Source organism: Peromyscus maniculatus, chromosome 7 (assembly GCF_049852395.1).
Source record: "Peromyscus maniculatus bairdii isolate BWxNUB_F1_BW_parent chromosome 7, HU_Pman_BW_mat_3.1, whole genome shotgun sequence".
Classification (NCBI taxonomy): Eukaryota; Metazoa; Chordata; class Mammalia; order Rodentia; family Cricetidae; genus Peromyscus; species Peromyscus maniculatus.
The window spans coordinates 114942184-114952180 of NC_134858.1; the positions used below are offsets into that span (position 1 = coordinate 114942184).

At 43.8% G+C, this 9997-nt stretch overlaps 1 long non-coding RNA gene across 2 annotated transcripts; it reads left to right on the top strand.

Moving 5' to 3' along the window:
* Positions 1 to 2571: 2571 nt before the first annotated feature.
* LOC143274156 (uncharacterized) lies at positions 2572 to 8797 on the top strand. 2 transcript variants are annotated; one of them, XR_013052588.1, is made up of 2 exons: positions 2572 to 2869; positions 8564 to 8797. It is a non-coding gene; the product is annotated as an uncharacterized LOC143274156 (long non-coding RNA). The 2 variants fall into 2 exon arrangements; XR_013052589.1 differs by lacking the exon at positions 2572 to 2869 and adding an exon at positions 6170 to 6393.
* The last annotated feature ends 1200 nt before the right edge of the window (positions 8798 to 9997 follow it).

Below are 9997 nucleotides of genomic sequence, written 5' to 3' on the forward strand. Positions count from 1 at the left end.
TGGCTGATGAGTTCAATTGCCCTGGAGCTGGGATTCCTTCATGACATATTTTTATGGAAGTATTTCCTCACTTTCCATAAAATACCTTTAAAATCCAGTTCTATTATATTTCATTACCCACTACTTGTTTCTTATAAAATCCACCCCCTGTCCCCATAAGAAAGAATCATTATAGAGAAGAGAGGGCCTAGGACAAGTATTGGTGAAATTATTAAGGCAACTCCATGTAGTTAAAAGGAAGATTTATTTAGTGGGTAACTTACAAATGAAGGGATAGGTAGGTCATGGGGTCTGGGGAAGGTGTATCGCAGTCCAGTGGTGTTCTCTGGAGCTCTGCTCGGTCAGCCTCCACCATCAAGGGTCCAGGAACAGAGTGAGCACTGGCCCATCCAGATCTTGGGTCTCTCAGCGCCTTCCTTGGCCCTGCCTTGTAGGTGTGACAGTTGCTGAAGCCTCAATGGGTGTTGGAAGTTCCAGATCAAAGCTGGAATGGCTACCCACTACAACAAGGGACTTTAAAATATGTGTATGCATGTGTGTGTGTGTGTCTGTGTGTCTTTGTATTATGTGTATGTGTGCATGTGTGTGTATGTATGTATGTCTTGGTGTTGTGTGTGTGCTCATGTGTGTGCATGCACATATGCAAGTGTGTGTGGGGGTTGTTTACAGGTACCACTTGCATATAGGTGCCTGAGAAGATCAGAAGAGGATGACAGATCCCCTGGAACTGGAGTTACAGCCACTTGTGAGTGGCCCAGTGTGGATGAAGGGAACTGACCTCTGGTCTCTCTAGGCCCTAGAATCATTTTTAACTTTGTGACCTGAAGAGTAGCTTATGCCAGGGTCATAGTGAAGACAATTGGGTGTTGGTGCCTGGACCATGGCTGTGAGGACCCTGGGTCACTCCAGTATAGACTAAGTTGTACACAGCACAATAAGTTATATTTACAGCTTGCTGAATCTTGAACTTGATGGCTGACATTAACCCAGAGTTATGGCTGTGCCCAACTACTTATTACAATTAGCTCAACCAAGGCCAATTTATGCCAATCCCCCAAACAAAATGATTTGATAAAATCATGCACTTGATTTAGATGCAGACATATGACCAGTCCAACAACCAAGAGGAGCCCCAGGCAGTATGGTTCTGAGGCACTTACTATTCTAATGTGGTTCCAAATTTAGGTGCAGAAATTTGTATTCCTATCAGTATTCATATTCCCATGTCAAGCAGCCATGCTATTTTGTATAAACACATCATTTGAGTCAATTATCAATGAAAACACAAATTTTCATTCATGATCAGTAAATTGATGCTCTTTTAAAAATAATAAAGTTTAGCAATCTGTACGGTTAGATTTGGCAACATTAGCACTACCAGGTCAGACCCGACTGAAGCTGTAACTCAACAGTCCAGTTTTCAAAATAATTCCAACTAATTGCCACAGCAGTGAGACCATGGATGTCTGGTAGAGGCCATGGTGAGCATGATGACAGAAATGGACCCGGGGCAATGCCTATGAACATGCTCCTGAGAGCATTAGCCTTTTCTGTCGGAAACTTTTTCCTCCTCTACTCTTCTGCTTCATCCTCCTCAGGTTCAGCTAGGGATGGCAGAGTGACCAGGGGTCACATGAGCTGTGATCTATGTTGTCTACACAGAGCACAGGAAAAGGGAACAAGAGAAAGGACATAGGTAAAATAAGCCAGGTTCCAGTCTGTCCCTACCCTGTGGGACAGCCTTCACTTCACCTGATAAAGGTTGGGACATTGTTCCCAATCTTTCTTTCTTTTTCTTTTCTTTCTTTTTTTGTGATTTTTTGGTTTGTTTTTTTTTGGGGGGGGGTTGTTTTGTTTTCTTGAGACAGGGTTTCTCTTGTGTAGCTTTGTGCCTTTCCTGGAACTCACTCTGTAGCCCAGGATGGCCTAGAACTCACAGAGATCTGCCTGCCCTTCCTCCCGAGTTCAGGGATTAAAGGTGTGCACCACCACTGCTCGGTTTCCCAATCTCTTCCTAAGTGCACTGTGTGGTGATATATTGTGTATCAAATAAAGCTTGCCTGAGGGTCAGAGGACAGAACAAGTCACTAGATTAAACATAGAGGCCAGGCAGTGGTGGCACACACTTTAATCCTAGCACTCTGGAGGCAGAGATCTGTCTGGATCTCTGTGAGTTCAAAGCCACCTTGGACTACATGAGATTGACTTAGTCTAGGAGAGAAACAGAGCCAGGCAGTGGTGGCACATGCCTTTAATCCCAGAACTTGAGATCTCATGCCTTTGCCACCAATATTTGGGAAGCACACACGACATTAATCCCAGCACTAGGAAGGAAAAGGAAGTGGTGGCTGGGTGGAGAAAGGTATGTAAGGCATGAGGAAACAGGAACTAAGCCCTTTCAGCTGAAGATTCAGAAGCTTTCAATCAGGATTTGTAGAGTTAGGATCTTGCCTTCCATTCAACCCGAGGATTCGGAAGTGGTGAGAAGTTTCTCTAGTGGCTTGCTCCTTCATCTCTCTGATCTTTCAGCACTCATCCCAGTATCTGGCTCTGGGTTTTTGTTATAGACCATTTAACACTAGTGCAACAGCCTGCTCTGAGCTTCACAAGACACACACTGGGCAAGCAGCGATGGAGCCCCACTCCTGAGAGCTAAACAAGAAAGTTCATAAAATGAATTTGCTCTGGAAAAAGGAAGAAGCAGAGTTTGTTCCAAGCCTGTGGAAGAATTAAAGCAACCACAAAAATTAAACGGAAACAAAAACAAAAGGTAATCTAAAGAAAGGGGAACCGTGATGAAGACTGGAGCACAGAAAGGATCATTGCTGCAGAGCGTTTGCCTCGTAACAGAAAAAGAAATCTACTGGAGGTGCGTATGTAGAACTTTAGACACTTAGCACTGACCTCTGACTTCTGCATGCACATCCATGCACTCACATACACATGTGGACATACACATATTCACCCCACCTCCCCCCCAACACACACACACACACACACACACACACACACACACACACACACACACACACACACACACTTTTTTGCATTTAAAAGCAAGAGCCACAATACATCTTCTTTATTTTTTTAAAGGCTTTGGCTGGCAAGATGGTTCAGTGGGCAAAAGTGCCTGATGCCAAGCCTAATGACCTGAGTTCAATCCCCAGAATACCGTGACAGGAGAGAATTGACCTCACGAAGTTGCCCTCTAACCACAGCACACACACTATAGCACACATGCATCCATACTAACAGCCCCACACATCACAAAAAAATAGATATTTGAGAAAAGAGACCTTTATATATGAAGGTGGACATATTTGACTATACAGGGAGGAGCCAGCCTATGATCACTATAGTAGCCTAGGTGAAAAACACAAAATCAACCCATTATGCAGAGAACTGACAGTAAGGGCATGTTTTCAAAACTAAATGTTCATTTACCTTTGCCCCAGGAATCCTATTCCTAGTTGCTTATTCAACATTAATGAGAACCTATACACACAGACACACACAAGCTTGGTACAGAGTCTTGTCACAAGATTTATTTGTAATATATCTTACCTGAGAGGCTTAATTGCCTGCTAACAAGGGAACAAGTGATTGAACCGTATATCCATGCTATAGGAAGCCTTCAGTGATAGCAAGGACTGAGCTACAAGGTGCCACAGTCTCAAGTATAAATCCCAGGGTAGCCAGAGAGACTTCAGAAACACACAGGACAGATCATATAGGACAGATCATTTTTATCATAGACACTTTAAAGTGGTATTGATTTTACTGTATATGCATGAGTGTTTTTTCCTGAATATTTGTATGTGCTCCACATGTGTACGGTGCCCAAGGAGGCTGGAGGAGGGCATCAGATCCTCTGGAACTGGAGTCCATCATGGACGGTTGTGAACTGCCTTATGGGTGCAGGGAACTGAGCCAGGATCCTTTACAAGAGCAAACAGTGCTCTTAACCACTGAGCCATCTCTCCAGGTCCCATCATATACATTTCTTTTAAATGAGGAGGGTCGATTACAAAGAAAATAAAACCAGTGATTTTAAAAATTAATTAATTAATTTTTTAGAAACATGGAGGAGCTTGACTAGAAAGGACACAGGAGTCGCTGAGGTGATGGATGAGTTCTCTGTCTTTCTAGAGAATGGATAACATGAGTGTATTCATTTGTCAAAATGAACCAATCTACATGCTTAACATCTGCCCATACACCACACGTAAATTACATCTCAATATACTTGGCATTTGGGTATAAATAGCATTTCTACAGGACTATGAAAATCAGCAGGCGTTTATGCAAATTGGCTATAGTAATATATGAACACTTCTCTGCTGAGAAACGATGCTCAGAGACATGCCAAGGAGGGTGTTTGAGCAGGTGCTTCCACTTCCTAGACAGCCAATACCACTGGCTGTGCCACGCCCTGTGCAGTGAGATGAGTGTGACACTCCTAGCATTCAGCAGACACTCGGGTCTACTCTGTTATCCCTCCTATCCTCAGTGAGGACCTAAGTGGAATATTTACTATCTGAAGTTTTCTACATAATACCTTATATCATATATCCATGTTTGAGAGGAACATAATCTACCCATTGAGATATGTTTGTGTGTATGTGTGTGTGTGTGTGTGTGTGTGTGTGTGTGTGTGTGTGTGTTTATACCTGCCTGTACACACACACTAGCAAAGGCCAGATGAAGTTGCCAATGGACTTGCTTTATCAATCTCCACTTTATTTCATTGAGACAGAGTCTCTCCCTGAGCCTGGAGGTAGGCTGGCTGCTAGCTGGCCTCAGTGCTCCTCTGTCTCTGCCTCCAGGGATGCTGGGGTTCCAGGCATGGACAGCCATGCCCAGCTTTATACTGACTGGTGGGATCTAAACTCAGATCATGTGTTCACAGTTCTCTCATCCACTAAGCTATTTTTCTAAACCCCTTCTTGCTCCCAAGACTCTAACACTTTCTTTTTCTTTTTTCCCATCTTTTTCCTGGACAAGTAACGAACACTCTTAAGTAATAAAGGTGACCATGTCTATGGAATTCAGTTAGTAAGTATGTTGAAATGTGCTGCTTGCTCTCAGAAGCTCACTGTACTGGCATAGAACAGGGCTTATCCTGGGTCACAGTGTAGAGTATATCAAGGTGCCAACATGATATGGACAGACAGAGATTTGTAAAAAATCCACCAAATCAGTTCTTACAAGCCATGGCAAGCCAGCCCCAGCAAGTACACATAATACAGCAGAAAAACAAATTAGTACACAGATAAGTTGACTAGACACAAAGAAAGATATGGAGCCTGGCCTCTGACCTCTCCATCACACTCAAGTGAAGGCTGTCATGAGGAGGAGGAGGAAGTGGAGGTGGGAGAATCTTCACAGGGCTTTGCCCATGTTCAAAGAGAACCTTGGTAGAAATGGCATTAAAGAACGGTGAGGTGGCTCAGTGGGTAAGGATGCTTGCTGCCGCCTGATGACCTGAGTTTGATACTTGGGACCCAGACAATGAATGGAGAAAACAGACTCTCCTCTTCCAAGACCCACCTCTGGACTTCCACATGCATGTTGCAGTGTGCACCCACACACATTCGCATGCATGCATATTTGTGTGTGTGTATTATATAAGTATATATTTTATATATGATGTAATAATTTTTTAATCAGCCTCTATTTCCCAGTCTCTCTGTGCCCACTCCTGTTAGCAGCAGCGATTCTCAGCATACACAAAGGGAACTGAAACACGACAACCACTGCACTGGGAACAGGGCTCTCTCTTCTTCCATACTGTACAAATGACAGGTGTGCTGTCAAACTCGGGAAATAACACACTTTAGGAGAATAAAGTACATTAGACAATGATACCAAAGGCAATATTGAAGTGTCAAATATAAAAACGTACAAGAATAAAACAAAGCAGACACTCCCAGCTGCCCAGCCTGCTCACAGGATAACGCAGATTAAAGCAGAAATAACCAGGATGTGCCTGGCTGAGCTGCTACATCTTTACACGTTTTCTGTGCAAGGAGCATCACGCTGAGCCTCGGCATCCAGATGTCCTAACCTTTGTGAGGGTCTCTGGCCTGGGCGACATGGTGCCTCAGGCATGTGAGATTAATTTCCTGCTCTAGTTGGTTCAAAGAGATATCATCCTCTAAAGGTTAGCAATTAATAAAAATTCTAATTCAATGTAAACATGTGGCCTCAAAGGCCCAAGGTCTAGACAGGGTGATCTGTCCCAGAGGGCTGTGTGACCTCTGCTCCAAGGCCTACTGTGACACACAAAAAGTGGCAACAGGGCCCTTTAAGGTAATATAGTGTCAGGAAGCACTTTTTCTGAAGAAGAAAGCTAGCACGTATCTTGATCCTAGTAGCAGACTGGGTGAGGAGGTAAGTCTCAAGGTTCAGGAACCCAGGGTTGTGCTGCAATTTTAAAGTAATATTGGGAGTGGAGGGGGGACAGGGAGCTGGTTCATCAGATAAAAGAACTTGCTGGAAAGCCTGACAATCCGAGTTCAATACCCAGAAGCCACACGGTGGAAGGACAGAGCCAGCTCCCACTTGTCCTCTGACCGTCAAATGGGTGAGTACACACACACACACACACACACACACAACACACACACACACACACACACACACACACACACACACGCATGCACGCACGCACACACATGCACACGCACACACACGAACACACACATGCACATACATGCACACAAATGAGTGAAACCATTTTAAAATGATGTATCTGAGTGTCCAGGTGCTAGGCTTGGTTAATTAAGGTGAGAAAACTCACCTTAAATGTGGAATGTGGTTAGGGCCATCATGCACTGGACTCTCAGGCTGAATAAACACAAAGTGAGGGGAGGGACAGGATTCTGTGCTCTTGCCCTCCCCAGCATGAGAGACTGCACCCTCAGACTGGAGCCACACAAACTTTCTTCCTTCAAGCTGCTTTGGGTCCAGTATTTTGTCCCAACAACTGGCAAAGTAGTTAATACAGGTTGAATTCCCATTGTGATGATTACAACTGTGCAACTTTAAAGAGCTGCTTAACTTGGTTGTGCCTCAGTTTTCCCATACCTGTAATGAGTATGACATACTGAACATACATATACCTGTATTATCTCACAAATAAATATGTGGGTGTGTGTACATAATATGAATATATGTAGGCACATGCATGACAGGTACTCCACGCTCAGCCCGTATCTCTGGGAGTCCATCATGTCTCTTTGTGCTCATGACTTCCAACTGCCAATCACTTTGCCAAGTCTCTGCATGCACCTCAGAATTCCAGAACTTACCAGCACACAGCAAACTAGAGGCACCAGCTGGTTAGCACCCCGTGAACAAGCTGGTCAGTAACCCGTGAGGGTCAGCGTGGATTCCCTGCCTCTCACTCAAGCAGGGTAATTTGGAGGTTCTATTTTCTATTGCATTCCAGAACTTTCTTACTTCAGTGCACGTCGTGAAGATTTGCTCAGTGACTCACACAATGCCCCTCCTTGCTTTGGTGTAAATATTTCCCATCCCCTGGTTAGTGTTTCCTGAAGTTCATAAATATGCATTTTGTGTATGAATATTTATCTGCCCTAAGGTCAGCTTCAACTGCATGTGTGTGGTGGGGTACCTATGAGAGGTCCCATTGTCACTGTGAGCCTAGGATTATAGGAATTATGTTTAAATATACATCAAGCTAATATATTTTAATTCATAATAGTGATTATAAACAAAGTGGTGATACTGATTTTAAAGTGCAGAACACATTCACTTTTGGTAAGCGTTTTCTTTTGGCTTTTGATTGAGATTGCATGTCAGAAACTGGTGTACAAAACTGTCTGCCAACCCCCCACCAACCCCACACTTTCTTCCATTAGTGTCTGACAGCCATTCCCTAGGTAGCTTTAACTGCCAACTTGACACCTTCTGACATCATCTGAGGCAAGCTTCTATTGAGGAATTGCCCAGATCATACTGGCCTGTGGATGTGTCTGTGAGAACGGTCTTGACTACTCATTGATGTGGGAGGGCTCAGTGTAGAGGTATTTGCTCTGCCCATGACCCTGGGCTATAGGGCCCAAAGGAGGTGGTGCTTGCTGCTGTGGTATGCCCTCTGATAAGGAGCTGGAGAAGAGACATAGGCCCCTTCTTCTGGCTCCTGGCTACGGGGTGGTTTTGCTCCCAGTCACATCAGAGGATGACCTCTACTGTCTAGTCCGTTCTGTAACTGTGAGTATATTCCCTCAATTTATGTCTTAATAATTTCTGCTACCCATTTAAGTAGATTCACGTGGATTGATCATAATAGCTCAGCCCACTGTGGGTGGCACCATTCCTAAGTAGATGACCTTGGGCTTTATAAGAATGGTAGCTAAGCAAGATTTAAAGAACAAGCTAGCCTGAAGTGCTCTTCCATACGTCCTGCTTTCAAGTTCTACCTTGAATTCCTGAAGTGATGGACTGTGAACAGAAAGTATAAGGCAATGCAAGTTGCAGTTGGTCAGAGTGTTTAACCATGGCAACAGGGGAGAAACTAACATGCCATTCTTTCCAGGTATCCACCATGACCCAAGGCAACTCAGGAAATGAAGACACAGGCTGGAAATGGCATCGGTCATGATTAATCTCAGCTACTGAGCATATATCCTAGGCTGGTAACATTCTAACCAAAGAAACACAACAGGCGTTCCAATCACAAAGAGGGACAGAACTACTGGTTACGCTTGAGAAAAGAGTCTTCTATTTCCCTTCTTCCTGATAAAAATAAATAAGGAAATAAATACCCTAATGGACCCTCGAAGTCACCTTGGAAGTATGCAAAAAGAAAAAGAAAAAAACAGCACAAGGATACAGCAGCTAAATGGGATGCTGTCTGCCTGTGAAGGTATCTCCCGACTCCATTTATACCTGAGTCTATCACTGGCTGGACTTACAGTGTAAGAAAAAACAAATGTCCTTGTTTGCGATAAGCCCTGTTACTTTCAATCAATCACAAGATAAGTAACTCTGTGCCTTTACCTGGCAGAATTGGATATACACAAGCAAGAAGGGACCTAGATTCTTGTCTCTCACCAGTTACAAAAATCAGCTCAAAAAGAACAGACTTCAGTGTAAGGCTTGAAATTATGAAACCACTAGAAGAAAACACAGAAAATGCTTCAACACGTTAGACTGGGAAAGAATTTTTGGTTGTTGTTTTACAGGATCCCAACCTTATTGGATATAAAAGCAGAATAGACAGAAGGGATTACATCAAACTGTAAAACGTCTGCACAGCAAAGGAATCTAGAATGTACAGACAAGTACTGAATGGGAGGGTGTGTTTGCAAATTGTATGTATCCAGGATATATAAAGAACTCTATAAACCCAACAGAAAACAAATACACAAGTAATCCTACTAGGAAATAGGCAATACAATGGGAACAAAGTACAATGAACAAACGCACAGAACTGCTGTAATGAGAACCATTCATTTGTACGCTAACCTAAATTTTAAAATAAATTTAGAGTGAGTAGTGGTAAACAGCTCTAAACAGACATTTCTGAAGAGAAAATGGACAACAGCAAATAGACATAAGAAAAACTCCTCAGGATCTAGATGCACCATTTAGGGCTGAGCACTCCACACTCTTTATTCTTAGCACTCTAAACAACCTTCCCAAGGCTTAGGGAATGTCTCAAAGAGGAAGTAAAAAGTCAGAGCTAGAGAGTGGGAGAAGCTGTGAAACGCGATGTATGGGACAGGACCCTGCTGGAGCCTTCATGAACTCACAACGGCTGTGGCTACCTACACAAGATCAAGCCAGTCACCATGGCAGCATGGAGGGGAAGGAGCTTGCATGGCCCCACCCCCAGCTGGAGGGCTATTAGCAGTTGGTAGCTTCTCAAGGAGGAGTTGTCACTTTCTCTGGGGGGCAGAATAGGGATGTGGGGGGTGACCAATGGCAGGCAGCAGATGCTCTGGCAGGTGGCCCCATATCCAGGTAT